This window comes from Falco rusticolus, chromosome 11 (genome assembly GCF_015220075.1).
Source record: "Falco rusticolus isolate bFalRus1 chromosome 11, bFalRus1.pri, whole genome shotgun sequence".
NCBI lineage: Eukaryota > Metazoa > Chordata > Aves > Falconiformes > Falconidae > Falco > Falco rusticolus.
Window position 1 is genome coordinate 5,534,757 of NC_051197.1, and position 15,299 is coordinate 5,550,055.

Below are 15,299 nucleotides of genomic sequence, written 5' to 3' on the forward strand. Positions count from 1 at the left end.
TGAAATAAGGTGGGGGAGTGGGGAGGAAGGGGTGGGGTGTTGTGCTGGGGTGGTTGGTAGTGGGCTGGAAGGGGAGGAAGTGTTGTGGAGAGGAGGAGGGTGGTTGTGGGGTGGGTGCTGGGTGCTGTGCCCTGGGTTCTCTGCCCTGGGTTCTCCCTGCTGAGGAAGGGAGATGGCGCTTACGGATGTCTCCTTGCTGCCCTTCGCCCTGGACCTCAGGCTAGGCGAAGTGGAGACCCAGCAGTGTGGCAAGGTAAATTCATGGGGGGCTGGGGAGGGCTGAATTTGGGGTGATGGTGGCGCTACCCACGGCTGGGCAGCGTTGTGCTGTGGTGGTGGGTGAGCAGTTCTTGCCTGGCAAAGCCGCCGTGGGAGCCTGCGTGTGGGTCAGTAGCTGTGTTAATACAAAGGAGTGAAATAGATGCACGGGGCAGGAAACATCAATAACGTCAGCAGTCAGTGCAGCCAGCTGAAACCATCTCCGTGTCCCTCCGCTGCTGTTTCTCATGAGCTAGCAGCTCATCCTAGCAATAGCATTATCCATTCCTTAGCGTTTCTGCCCTGGGAGAGCCCGTGGTCTGGTAGGGTAAAGCTGCATATTAAGTAATAACACAGCCACTCTAAGTGGGCTACTTCTTGCTAGAACTTCTCATTAGGATTGTACTTTGGGGGGGAGGAAACCCTCCCCTGAAGGCAGCACCCATTTAGCGAGCCTGATGCTTTTCTCTGATGAAGCTTTCCCCTTTTTACTCATTAAGACAACTGCAACCCAGAAAAAAGAAAGCCCTTGCCATGCTGCACGGTAACGGTGGCTGGTGAGCAGCTGGTGCAGGTGTGTGCTGTAAGGTGATGTCTCCCTGCTTTGCAGTCCTGTGGCCTCGGCTGCCTCTTGCCTGGGTGACAGAACCCCTGTGAATGCTGTCCTGGGTCCCCTGCATCTCCAGGCCAGAGCTCAGCGAAGCAGGAGCTGCTCTTCAGCTCAGAGCGCTGCACTGCAAGAAGGGTTGGTTCAGATCCATTTCCCCTTCAAGCCATCACTCAACAGCCAATTCTGGCCGAAAGTCCAAAAGGTTTCCTAATGAAAGCAGGATGTTCTCCCTCATCTCCTAAATAGCACAGAAACTTTGTCTGGACCACACAAATAGTTCACATTTTTAAAAAATGCCTGCTCATCCCTAGTAAGCAGCATGGCTGAATGCTGAAATTGGTCTAGTGTAGCTGAAGAGTCGTGCTGCCATGCTTTAGCAGCATTAATTCTGACTTCTCCATTTCTTATCCAGCTGCATGAAGCAGCGGAAGGCAGTCACTAACGCAACCCATGCTCTGAAGCGGGAAAGAGCTATTTGGGAAGCCGGACCAGCAGTGTGAATAAACAAAGGATACCTGATAAAATAATGACCAGGCTATGCGACTGTACTGTCATAAATAATAAAATGACAACTCGGTTCAACAAATCCAGTCATATGAACACATAAAATAAGGAGCTCAGGGTAGAAACGTGAAGGTTGCTGTAGTACCACACCATAGGTAGTACACCGAAGCCGTATCTGTTCAATCAGAACAATAGACGTACGTGAAGGCATAAGAGAAACCGTATTTACAAACAGTAAACTTTGGATAAGATAGCATTACTGCTATCGCCAGGAAAGCCTGAGAAATCTCTGTCTTCTTCAGGCACCTGCAAAATTGTTAGTCCAGGCAAGGCTCTACCTCGCAAACTCTCGGCGGCTCTCCTCTGCCTTTGCTCACCAGAGCACACAGGGTTTGTTTGATCTCTGCTCCCAGTCTTGGCAAGCCCTGACTCTGCCTGAATGAAGCACCACACAAATAGGTGAGATCTCGAATGGTGGTTTTGTAATGGTTAAACTAATATATTTAACAGGAGCTGTTGTATGGAGATGTACCATTTTCCTGTCTTGTTTCCTAGAAGTTGGTAATTAAATCTCTGAGCAAGCTGATGCATCATGAGCATTTCCACAGCCCGTTACACACACAGAAGATGTTTACTAGAAACATTGAATTAATATTAATCAGCTTTTTCGTTTACTGAATGTATTGTGGGGGCTTAAGGTTTACAGGAGACCTAGAGCAAGCCCTTTGCTGGGCAGCAAGCATTCCTCCAGGTGGGTGAGCACCTTCCACCCCATGGGTGTTGGTGAGGCTGAGAGCAGTCGTCCTGCTCCTGGTCTGCTCCTGGAGAGCAGCGCTGGGGCTCAGGCTGGAGGGCATTTGCTTAGTTTACCTTTGTGCATACGTTCTATGTGTGTGTATCTATATTCTATACCTCTCACTCATGCACGCTGGGTGGGGAGCTGTGCTCATAGGCAGGGCCTGAAGGGTCTTGAGTAAAGTGCTGGGTGGGGAGGGTTGCTAGGAGATGGAGACTGGTGTCTGGCAAAGTGGCGGGTTTATTTTTGGTGTAGATCACACAAAATGGTATTTGCCTGTGGAGCAGAGTAGAAATCTCTTCCCTCTGCTTACGCTTATCTCTGAATGCTCTGTCTGTGCCTAGTAGCGTTGCAGCTTATTTAAAAGGGAAATCAAACATAGACTAGGTGCTAGTCCAGCTGTAGGCTGGGTGGTTTGCAGTCCCTGGGGTTGTGTTTTTTTGGTTTTTTTTTCCTTTTTTTTTTCTCTACTCATTGAGAAATCCCCTGTTTGAGCAGCAAGATATAGTCTCTGTTTAGGGGAGGGCATCCTCCCATGCCTTTGGTTCCTTTGTGGCCAGTTGTCTTTGCTTCTTCAGACACTGTGTGTTAGCAGTCAGGTTTTCTGGGTTCGCAATTACTAAATGCATCCTGCCGGGGCTTGTTCTCTCTTGCTTTGCTGCTTATGCCCCTTGTTGCGCTCCAATGCCAGCCAGGAGCCAGCCCCCACAGCTGAGCTGGTGTCACCTCCGCCCTCCTCACAGACAGGGGCTGTGTGATGGCACGGGGAAAGCTGCTGGGGGGTGCCTGGCCCTTTGCTTGGGGCACTCAGCTCTCCCTGGTGTGCTACCAGGCTGGATTTACAGTAGAAATTAGGTCTGAATGCTAAAACATGGGGGGGTTGTACCCCTTTGCGGAGTGCAGGAGTCCTGGACAGAAATACGGGTACCTCGCAGCTCTCAGAGGCTTATGCCACGTGCTCGCATCTTACTGATGCTCCTCTCGGGCACAAAACCCCCCTCACTATGCAAGGGGCTGTTTTGGTGACTCAGGGCTAAACAGCAGGATGCTGAAGGGTTGGGAGCACACCGGGGCAAACCTGCGTGCTGCCTGCTGCAGTGCTGGCTCCAGTCGCTGTCGTGAACCTGTGGAAGGGCTTGTAGCTGATCATCTGGAGCCGCATCTGACCTGTCAAAGGACTTCAGCTCAGCACCCTGAGCCTCTCAGCCCGTTTGGGAAGAGGTTAGGACAGTATAGTTTTCCAGTTCAATGTGATCAAAACCCACCCGGAAGGCTGTGCATCTGCTTATACAAAAGCTCAGGTTCTGAGGCATGCTGTCCAACCCTTGTAAGTGTCCTAAATCTGTGAATTTTCGGTGGGATTTGCTTTCCCAGTCTGTTTTTGGAGGAGCTAGTTATGAGATAATGCAGCAGTGGGTAAACTGTGACATGTGAAATGGTGGGATTTTTTTGAATGTTAGAGAAACTACGCATCAGAGGCTTAAGCACATTAGATTTGTAACCAAGCAATTCCCATTTATATTATGTAACTGATGTTATTTATCAAACCCCATGTACTGGCCAAGAGCAGATGTCAGTCTGTCGTGCTATAGTGTTGGAAATCAACTTTTCTGGGGGTTGGTTATTCAAAAAACAATCTTGTGATTAGCTTGCTGTAATATAATGTAACAGCATGCAATATGGAAGTGTTACTTCAAAAATATAGCGCATGTGGGTCCAAAGTCTATTGTGGTCTCTTTGGGGTTTTTTTTGATTTTTTTTGGAATTGGGTGAAAAGCTGAACTGTATGGCAACATGTGATGCTCTGGTGGGAATGTATGCTTGGAACCCCTCCCTGAGTCAGGCTGGGGAAGGAGTGTGGTATTTCTTACATTGAAAATAAAACACTTTCAGCATGCAATGTGCTAAACATTCATTTAATGAGGAGGCCGCTGAAAAGAGACTGCTTGCATATGCAGGCCCTGGGTGCATCCACGCTCTAACCAGCAGTTAGGGAAGGACATGTTTTCCTAGTGGTTTACTCCTCCTACATGAGAATAAGACTTCTGGAGAAGGTTTTCTTAAGGGCACAAATCAGTAACTAGGTTCCTCATCCCATTAGAAGCTAATAGTAATGAATTCCTGGGTGGGGTTTTTTTTATATGCTCTGTGATTAGGGTGATGTTTTATTTGAGGGTTTCGGGCGTCATTTTTAAAGCAGATAGGTGCACTAATCCTTTCTCTGCAATCATGGAATCAATCCTTTAGGCTTCATCCACAACTGTGAAGCACGATATGGACATGAGGTGCGCTATGTGGAAAGGTGGGGGGTATTTTTTTGTTTCCACAGAGTCTTACCCTCCTTTTCTTTGCTAGTTGTGGGTGATACAATTCCTACAGAAACTTTGTAGCCTGGAGATAACTTCTAGCGGTGCGGAGGGAAAAGCCATGACCGTGTGAGCTGCTTATGGCATTTTTTCAGTGGCTTGCCAAGTATGTTTTCTTTTAGGGCATAATCTGAGAGAGCTGGCAGACGTCTTGGCTTTGCCTGATGAGCTCAGCTGGGAAAGCACTCGGTGGTGAGGAGTCTGAAGTTTATCCTCACCCTTTGATTTGGACCCATGGGCATCTATTCCAGGGACAGGCTGAGGAAGAATTTAGGATTTGGTTTGCCGCCTGTAGAGTAGATCCAGCGTTTTTTGACCTGATATGAGATGCTGTTTGAAGATCCGTGACCTTGCAGAATCAGTCCACTATTCCCTTGCTCCCTCTGTTTTGCTGCTCTGTATCAGAGCACCAGTGCAAACAGGGTGGAACAGCACGTTCTCCACGTCCACAATGGCCAGGACAAGAGTAAGGCTAAAATTAAACCACGCACAGATGGTATGAAATGAAGAAATACTTAGCGAGGCTTGTTGAAGCATCAGAATCTGTTATTTGGACAGGACTGTGGAGTGCAGATGTTCCTGCCTGGGGTGGTGGGATGCTGCGAGGTCAGTCCCTGCACGTCTAGTGCCTGGTTCATGTCTTGACCAGGGCCTCGGGGTTTGGGCTCAGCCCCTGTGGGATGCCGGGCAAACCGTCAAGGGTTACGTGCAGTTAAGGGTTGAAATGTCCAAAGCAGGAGAGCTGAGCTGAAGTCCAAAAATCCCCATCCAAACCTTCCACTTGGCTGCTGCCAAGCCCTAATGTTTAAGTGGCTTTTATTTTATTTTTACTTCTAAGCTCCCCACCTGGGAATGTGCCAAAAGTTAGACCTCTCTTATTTACCCAAACTGCTCCATTTTTAACAGTGCTGAGCTGCAAAGTCTCTAAGCCCAGAGCAACCCAAGGTAAGGTACTCCCCCTGTGCCTTAGTGGCTGCATCTTAGGAGCATCTTTAGTGCCTTTTGGTACCTGCAATTCAGAACAGAGCTTTGCTTGGGGGAAATCAGGTGTTCGAGTTCCTATTTCAAGTTCTGTCTATGTATCATCTTCAATGACTAGCTCTGAAGTAAATCTAGATTTTATTTCTTTTTTTTTACTTAGCCCTCAGTCTTTCGATGTTTCAGTTCCCCGTCCTCATAACTCATTCCTTCTCCCCGCCTGTGTCTGAATGAGTGTTTTAGACTAGAAACTCTCAGACCTGTCCTGAAAAATGTATGCATTTATGGCAGGCCGTTACACTTGGTAGCAGGCTGCTGGTATGATGGGTCAGCTGCACCTTTGAGAGGTTTGTCCCCGCTGTTGTCTGTGCTGGGTCTGAGCATCCCTCGGCCAGGCTGTGGCACATAGTCCTATTTGTGTGCATGTTTTTAATACGCATGTTGTTTCAGCTGAAATGCCTTCTTGTGAGGCTGGGGCTCTTGGAGAATCGCTCTCACCCTCTCTCATCTCAGTGGCAAACTGAGAAAGGTTTCCTTTAGTCAGCTGGGGGAGTGGGGGGAGGATTTATGAATCGAAGAAATGCATTCCTGATGCGGAATAGGCATATTCCCCGTCCCCCACCCCCTGCTCAATAAAAGCACCATTTGTGTGGCAAATAGCCAAGGATTTTATGAATACAGCTCTTACTTTCTCCAGCTGCTAGAAACCTTTCTCAAATATGAATTAAAATAAAAAGCCTTGCTAGACACTTTTAGCACTCATAATTCTGCTATTTTTGGTCTGCGGTGTGGAGTTCTTGCATCAGAAATCTTGGTTCGAGAGGCTTGAGTGGCTTCTTTCAAATATGAAAAAAAGCCAACCCTGAAAGATGTATGATTTTAATCTCCCACGCTATAAGAATCATCGGAACTTGATGTGATTATGTCCCCAGATTTGATGCTCCCCTAGCTGTTATGGCTGTGAAATCCTGTCTCTCACGTTTTATACAGGTTTTTCCTTCCTCAGAAGCCATTGGGGTGTGTTCTTGAGAAGCTGGTACAGCTGGGATTAGGTATTTTTAATAAATCAGCTGCTGGGGAGGAAAAAGATCGGGACTGCAATCCGTGCATAGGAATCTCTTACAGGTTTTAAGAAAAACGTTTTAGGTTGCATCGCAGGAATGAGCTTTGGTAGGAGACCTGGGAAACCATGGTAACGTTAGGGAGGTAGCTGCACTGTGAGTTTGCAGTTTGTGTTGGGAGTGTGAGTGGGAGAGGGATGTCTTGGGGGGCTGGTGGGAAGGCAGGCGAGGGGCACGGAGATGTGCTGGCTCAGCTGCCTGCACAGAGGATCATGGAGGAAAGGGAGTGCCTTTTCCCGGCGGGATGAATTCGGACTGTTTGCAGTTGTTAGTGATTTTCCGTATCAGCCCAGTGTTCCCTGTGCAAAAGCACAGGGATTTTTGGATCCTTCCGTGCTATGTGGGACTACTTGTGCCTTGTTCAGAGACACTTTGGGAGGGTTACCCTGAGCAGGGAACACAGGGTGGTACCACCTGAACGGTAGCTGCAGCGGGGCAAAGGGCATCTTTTCCTTGCTGTATTTATAATTCAGCTGCTTCTATAAGAAACCTCACCTGTCTCTGAACTAAAGATGGGTAAATAGCAGTTTGTAAGCAAAGCAAGCAGGCTGCTTGGCTGGTCCAAAATACTTAGAAGTAGTTTTTAACATTAAAAAAAAATAATATATATATATATATCCATTTCTGAGAGAGCATAAATCAAGCTGCTTCTCTTCTCCTCCAACTGCAAACATCCTTTTGAGAGAAAAGCCAGAGTAATTTTGGATATCCAGAGTCAGCAGTGGCAGAGGGGTCGCTTTCCTGGAGGAAAGGGCTCTCACAGTGCCTGGGTGGCCGTGGGCATGTCGGGACCCTCGCAGCCAGTTTGTGTGTCTGTATTCAAGCCATGTGGCAGCCAGCAGTTGGGGGTGGGGTGGGGGTGGGGTGGGGGATGGGGTGGAAATCTGGATAAATGTAAAATCTCACCCACTCAGATTTTGAAGGTGAATCAAGAAAATGTGTCTGGGGTAGGGGGGATAGGGACATCTAGTTATATGTAGGCTGTGTTGTCATTAAGATGGAGTAGATGCAAGTTGCAGACATTCATTGAATGATCTCTGTTATATTCCTAGACCTATACACGGCAAGGAGAGGTGAAACGCAGAGCAAATCTCACCGTATGAATTTGTATGACATGGCAACAGGATGGCTCAATTTATTTGCAAGAGCAGTAAAGATTGTTCACTTCTATTGCATTAGCTTGAATCCCAGCCAGATCAGAGGTAAATAACAGAGCCTCCTAGAGATGGAAAACTAGCCGAAGGGCCATCAGTGCCTTTGCACCTGGATCTACAGTGTAGAAATTCAGATTTTTGCTGGCTGGTAGGAAAAAGTGAACATTCCCCGCATTGTACACGTTAGTCCTGGTGGGATCGTCTTCAAGGATGAAAAGCTCAGTGCCTGTAACGGTTGTGCCAGGGCAGCCACAAAGCAGATGCTCAGGAGTGATTGTACGACTGACGTTTTGGTGTGTCTGTGAGATGGAGCCTTGTCCGAGGCTGCAGCATCGTTCATGTAGGTCACCCAGCTTAACAAGGCAGCAGTGGGAAACGTGCATGAACTGTTGCACTCATTTGGAAAGAGGACTTAATTATCTAGAGGCTTTGATGAGAAATAATTGCTAAAGGCTTTAATACAAGTTACCATTGTCAAAGAAGCTCTTGTTCTCTGTGTGCCCAGGCTTTCCCTGGCGCTGATGGAGCAAGCTGCCTGCAGGTACCTTGCTTCCATACGGGGGTGAAACATCTTGGGGATGGACCAGATGATCTCCAGAGGTCCCTTCCAACCCTGACTGTTCTGTGATCTTACACGGGTAGCAACTATCCATCAACCAAAGCAGGGTAACACCGTGCAGCAACCTGATTGTTGTGTCAAAGCCCTTAAAACGTGTGTAAATGCTGACTTGTGGTGCTTGTGAGTTGCATTCCTTTCCAATCTGTGTGTTTTACTGCCATGTAAAAATGTTAATGCATTAGGGCCTCACCAAAGGGATGTTATTCATATTTTACTGAGCAGAAGATAAACCACAAATCACGCATAATAAAGGGTGTTTTCCCTCATTCCGAGGCTTCTGAGTTCACCTCTATACAATGCTTTCTTTAATAACTTAGCAGTGTATTGCAAAAATAAACCTAAATGTGACTGTCTGTCTTAAAAAAAAAAAACCAACAACCCAAAACCTCTTTCATGAGAAATAATAAACTTTTGTCTATATTTTGTGTGCCTAAGTAACAGCCTCGTAACACACTAATCATGCCCACTTGACGTATGCGACAGTATTAGTAGATAGCTAGGGATATAATTTTTTGCTTAGGCTGTATTGCCTGTTAGTGCATCAGTTTAATTTTACAGTCTGCTTGATATGACTGCATTTATAAGCAGGGATATCATTTTACTTGTGTCCTATTGCAAGTTTGTGCATTAGTATAATTTTTCTGGTTTCTTCCAATGCATGCTGAAAGCGGTTGGCTTTTTCCCATGGATTTCAGCATGTGATATATCAGGAGTTTCCTGATTAATCTGAGAAATTATACATTGTAATAATCCTGCAAATGTTTTCTGACCAGCTCATGTGATACAGCACAGGACATCATCATACAGTAGCATTTTTTGGCCCATTCTTGTGCATTGTGTAAATGAAAGCAATTTTCACAGCTGGCCTTCCCATCACCTCTTCCTGCTGCCTAGAGATTAGATCTCCTACTCTGGTTTTATCATTTCCGTGAATCAGCCATGCTAGTTTAAACCACTTTGCTCTGCTGAGGCTGTGGAGCACTTCCAGGCTGAGGATGCCCTCTCAGACGTGAGCCTTGGGGCTAGCCCGACCGTGGGAGCCGTGCTCGCATCCTCCACAGAAGTCTTTGGAGACCTGCTCCCAGATGAGAATGTTACTTTTTCACAACCCGCTTAAGCAGAAATCAGAATGTTTTTGCCAAGTTTGCTGGGCTGGGAGGAAAAATCTGGAATAGACAGATGTAGGTGGAATCTCATGAACTTCCCTGGAGAGCTCTACACCAACATGTATCGCTGTGCAGCCCAGCGATTGCAGTGGCGAAGCTTAATCAGTAACAAATTGATGTCTCGTTAAGTCCCTTACTGACATATCTGGACCGGGCTGGCATGCCTCACAAGTAGGAAACAACAAATTACTTCAGGTCTTGTAAATCGGGGTGTGGAAGCGGAGCCCAGCTACGTTTCACGACCATCTGAGTCGCACATGTTCAGCAAAGGTGCTTGTGATTTGCCTGTTATCTCTGTATGGGGGAAAAGTGGAAGATAAATCTGAAGGCTTTTCCAGACAAAAGGAACTTATCAAGTAATACTGAAAACAGATGGCACAGAGCCAAGCTTGGATTTGGCCCTTATTTTGAGCTGAGTTGAAAGAAAGGATGTGGCCAAGGATCAGCTGGAAAACCATTTAACCCTCCTTGAGATTGAACAGCAGCTTTGCTGAGAAAGTCTAATTTGGAATACAAGCATGAGAAAAATCAAGAGTGCAATGATTTATACAGCGATTGACAGCAAGTCGTGTAGGACAACCTGCAAACTCGCCTCCCGAAGGTTATACCATGTGCGATCGCGTACTCTTTTGAGGTGAAGCTATAAAATATTAGAGGTTATAGAGGGGAAAAAAAATGCAGCTTCTAATCCTTTTCACCACCTCTGATGTGCCTTTCCCTTATCCTGCCTTTGTCTCAAATTCTGTTCCAGGCACCGACTCTGTCAGGGCAAGTGAAAGTAGAGGGATTAGCTCAAAAAATTCAGGTGTCCGACTGCCAAGGGCCGGTTTATTTGTTGACTTCCTCACCGTTTGTGGCATCTCAGTTCTCTGACCTCCAGCTCATGCTCTTTGTTCCTTCACTTGACCATGCTTTCTGTAAGTCTTTGTTCTTTGTTTTCTTTATAGAGTCTAAGGACTTCGGGCCTGTCCAGTTTGGAGAAAAGGAGGCTGAGGGGTGACCTCGTTGCTCTCTGCAGCTTCCTGAGGAGGGGACGTGGAGAGGGAGGTGCTGAGCTCCTCTCCCTGGGATCCAGTGGGAGGTCACGTGGGAATGGTTCAAAGTTGCACCAGGGGAGCTTTGGACTGGACATTAGGAAGGATTTTTTTGCCAAGAGGATGGTCAAACACTGGAACAGGTTTCCTACAGAGGTGACTGATGCTCCACACCTGTCAGTGCTTAGGAAGCATTTCGACAATGTCCTTAACAACATGCTTTAACTTTTGGTCAGCCCTGAAGTGGTCACAGTTGGACTAGATGATTGCTTCAGTCCTTTCCAACTGAAATAGTCTATTCTATCCTGCCCTCTGAAGGACAGCCCCAGACTGTGCTCATGCCTTGCCTTTATCCCTCTAACTTTGTTTCCTTTTCCTCCCAATGTATTTCCATCCTTTGATCGCTCAAATCCTGGTAAAAAATGAATAGCTATTTATTCTTACAAGTAGTTTTGACCTTCAGCTCCGATTCCTGCTTTTTTGAGGTCATGAAGTCTTAGGTGGGTTCCTTCCACTTGTGAGGAGACTTCCTGCTGAGTGGCCTCCTACTCTGTCCGCATCCTCAGCTCCTGTGAGGAAGAGCTGGGACAGCCCTCTGTTGCTGAGCATCTTTTGGTGAGGATGGGTGTGAGAAGTGTGGCCATAAGTGCCTCCCAAAGACATTCTGGGGGCAGGATGGAAAGGAGAAAGTAATGTGAAGCTTGGAGAAAGCTTCTGGACAGTTAGGCTGTCATGCTCTTCCGTTTTTTGTTTTTTTTTTTCTTTTTTTTTTTAATGTAAAGGAATGAGACCAACAGAGCTTCATTCCTGAGCTAAGATGTCTTTTTTTTTGTAATTTCACAGGATGTTTATGATGACTTTTTGATTAATTGAGGAATTATACTCATTTCAATTGTATTCTCCCCATAAATGATGGCTGCTGCTTTCCCTCCTTGCTAAAGGGATTGGGACTATACAGATGAGTAATGGTAGATGAGATTATTGGCTAATGACTATTTTTGCAATTAAAGGCACATTGGGGCTATTGTATAGGGGTTCCTGTCCAGTTGTTTAAGTGAGCTGATTTTGCTGTACTGTGGCTAAAAGAAGAAATAGAACTCGGACCCATCCCAGTGCAGTGAAATGACTCTGGATGGCCGGATCTTTATACTGAACTGCGTATGACATTACCAATTTCTTTTGTCTTGCAGAGTAGCTGCAACATCCAGGTATGCTTTCAATTCCACCTCTCTTCATTTGTAGTAACTAGCCCTTTACAGAGGGTCACGATGCAGGATACTCTTGGACCTCCATGTGAAGTAGAGGCAATTCATAGTCTTAAGGCAGCCCTGGTGCTTCTTGAGCCGTAGCGAAGAAAGCGTGGGGGGGTTTTGTGGTACTCACAGCTGAAAGTCTTGAGCCCTTGCTGCTTGTTCCTCATTTCATGCCAAATGCTAGCTTTTCTATTTTTATGAAGGGTGAAGCTGGTAACTGTAGATTTTCTACAGGGTTGTTGCAGGACTCCTAAGAAAAAATCCCACAGGAACCAACCTCAAATCCCATTCTACTCCAGCTGCAAATCAGAGGGTTTTGGTCTGCCGCCTTTAACATAAACACTGAGCAGTGTCTATTAGGACAATTTTATTGCAAAATAACCCCCCTATCAAAACAGAAGGCATTGGATATGCTGTTTCCAGTGGCAGAGGTGAGGCTTGTCACTTAATGCGTGAATGGGAGGCTTTTCAGTATTCAAGACATGCAGACCTGTGGGACATGTACTTAGGATTGCTTGACATTTCCAAGTTATTTTTAACTGATGTATCATCTGATGGAAATCTTTCATTGTAAAATGCACAGTAGCTTGAAGAAGAGAGCTCCTAAAGCCTTAGTTCAGGCAACATTTTATCAACCTTTGGAATTCAGTATGAACTAAGAAAAACTTCAGGATCTGTCTCGGCAAGTGAAGATGTGAACATCTGCTAGGCTGCCTTTCGCATTCTGCAGGGAGTTAGTACACTTTTTATAGCAGCTTTTGTCCTTGCATAACACCTAATGCAGAGGGTGTTTCATAGCATCCCAGAACCGTTTGGGTTGGAAGGGAACTTAAAGATCATCTAGTCCCAGGGACACCTCCCATTTTGAGCCATTGCTTGGGATCCCTTGGCACTATTGCACAGCAGTTAGTTAATAAGAAGATGTTGTTCCCTGTAATGTAATGCTATTATTATTTCAAATATATTGTTAAAGCTCTTTAAGCTCCCCTTGTGATTGTTCCCTTCTGCATTTTTAATTATCAGTGTTTTAAATGAAGAATTGACGAGGTATGAAAGGTAGATAAGGAAACATTCAACATCAAGGAACCCTTTGCCCAGAGGGGCTTTGAACGGGACTGTTGTATTGATTTGCTAAACTGCAGCCTGTGTTTTATCAGCAGTGCATACATCAAATGGCGTTGTGCACAACAAATATACTTACAGTTTCTAATAGGAAAAGAGACCCCGTTCAGTGTGGTGCTTCTGGTTGTTGGTTGATGTGAGAGAATGAAATGTGTGAGACTTTGAATGAAATGTGTGTCTTTTTTTTTTTTCTTTTTTTTTTTTTTTTTTTTGTAACTGAGGAATGATGGAGTGGGTCTATGAGAAAAAGACTCAGCTGATTTCAAATTCAAGGGAAGCAGGTTTCCTCCCAATTCACAGTGATTCATGAGCTGTCACGCATCGGGGACAGATCCAGCCTGGCTCTGACAAAATGCATGACCTGAGCAGTCTTCTAAACCAGCAGTGCCACCGGGCAGGGTGACACAGAAAGGACCAGGAAGGGGGGAGGAGAAGCTGGACTGCAGCTCCAGGAGGGCCCAGCCCGTTGCATTGCTGTGGAGCAGCAGCAGCAGCAAAGTGTTTTGTCTCAAGGAAAAATCAAATGAGCAAGTGACTGAGGTGGTTGGCACGGGGGTTATTCAAGGCTTGCTCCAGCATGGCCTCAGCCGGCACCCAGGGGAGAGAGGGCATCACTTAGGGGTCTGCAGGCTGCCGAGGGACCATGATCAAAGGGACAGCTAAGCCTGGAGAGTAGGTTCAGCTACGACAACCTTAAGCTTTTCTGTGCCCTTGGGCTGGGGATTTCACCCATGCCCTATAGAGAGTGTGTTTACATTCAGATATGACTGGTGCGACTGGCTCTGTCCTTGCCCTGTTGTTTTCCTCCCCAGCATGGTGGTACAGACCCACTGCTCGGAGGGAAAAGGACAACAAGCTGTTGTGTTTCTTTTGGACAGATTTTGCTTCATTTTATAGCAAAGCAATAAATCAATTTAAGCCGAGATTTACTATGACAGGTCTAAATCAAAATGAAGTCCCGGAACCCTTCTGTAGAAATTCACCTTATGCTAAACATTGGCAGTTGTCCCAAGTGCAGGCTTTCCAGTTCCTGGTCCGTTGAATGATGTTGGGCAACATCTACCAGCAACTCCACCTGAGTGGAGTCCTGCTTTCCCTTAGATGGGGGCTTATAAGAAAGATGGGGACAGACTTTTTGTCAGGGCCTGTAGCAATAGGACAAGGAGTCATGGTTTTAGCCTAGAAGAGGGTAGATGCAGACTAGATATAAGTAATAATTTTTCTTATGATGAAGGTGGTGAAACACTGGCAGGGGTTGCCCAGAGAGATGGTAGATACCCCAGCCCTGAAAACATTCGAGGTCAGGCTGGATGGGGCTCTGAGCAACCTGATCTGCTTGAAGATGCCCCTGCTCATTGCAGGGGGTTGGACTAGATGGCCTTTAAGGTCCCTTCCAACCCAAACTGTTCTATGATTCTATCATAGCCATGCATTCTGAGCTCCATTTAACCGCCTCCTGTCCTGCAGAATAGCAGTGTTGAAACGGGGGAGGAAAGGATACATGTGGGGCTATTTGTAGTATGTTGAAGAAAACCGGGTAAGTGTAAATAGCATCTCTGATCAAACTTTAAGCTGAGTATTGCTCAGGAAGCCCAACACAAGCACCTTTCCTCTGGGCAGAAGGATGCAGCAGCCCCCTGCCTCACGTTCTCCTGGCTGTTTGTCCATGCAGCACACTCTCCAGCTACTCTTTCTCACCTCAGGCCAGGGGTAATTGCAGTTATTTCACAGGTAGCACCATCCAATGGGTTTTCTTAAATGCATAGCAGGGATGGGCCTGATCTAACTAAGATCAGTTGAGTACATAGCCTCTTCCCACATTAAAGCCAATTAAATTTGGATGGGTATGAGTGAGAGCAAAATTTAGCCCAGTTTGTCTTCTGTGAATTGGTTCATGTTGGCTGAGATTGAGTCTCACATCTTTCCTTGAGGCAGAGGCTCCCCGTACGTGTGAAGGCTAGACTTACACCAAGCCATTAGAGCAGGGGAAGGGCTTTGATCTCAAAATTGCACCATTTGAAATTGCAGATGAAAAAAAGGGAATTAATTCAACAGCAAGCGAGCCTGCAAGTGAATCATTTTAGCTTCTCCCAGACCAGGCTTGGCCCCTGCGCTTCTGAAATGGGAGCACGACTCCAGCAGGAGCCATGCGTTACCCCAACGGTACTGAGATGGAGATGGCCTCGGGGCAGCAAGAGCAAGGACATGCCACCTTTGGGAGGGGGAGATGCCGACGGAGGCAGAATAAAGCAGGATTAGCTGTGCATGGGAATGCGGCACAGCTCTTGGAGAGTGGTGGTGAAGGGGAGCTGGGAGCC

At 46.5% G+C, this 15,299-nt stretch overlaps 1 long non-coding RNA gene across 2 annotated transcripts; it reads left to right on the forward strand.

The window, feature by feature from the left end:
* Nucleotides 1-105: 105 nt before the first annotated feature.
* LOC119155523 lies at nucleotides 106-10,629 on the forward strand. 2 transcript variants are annotated; one of them, XR_005106743.1, is made up of 4 exons: nucleotides 106-253; nucleotides 1,675-1,831; nucleotides 7,686-7,835; nucleotides 10,520-10,629. It is a non-coding gene; the product is annotated as an uncharacterized LOC119155523 (long non-coding RNA). The 2 variants fall into 2 exon arrangements; XR_005106744.1 differs by lacking the exon at nucleotides 10,520-10,629 and having other exon boundaries at nucleotides 7,686-8,672.
* Nucleotides 10,630-15,299: the final 4,670 nt, after the last annotated feature.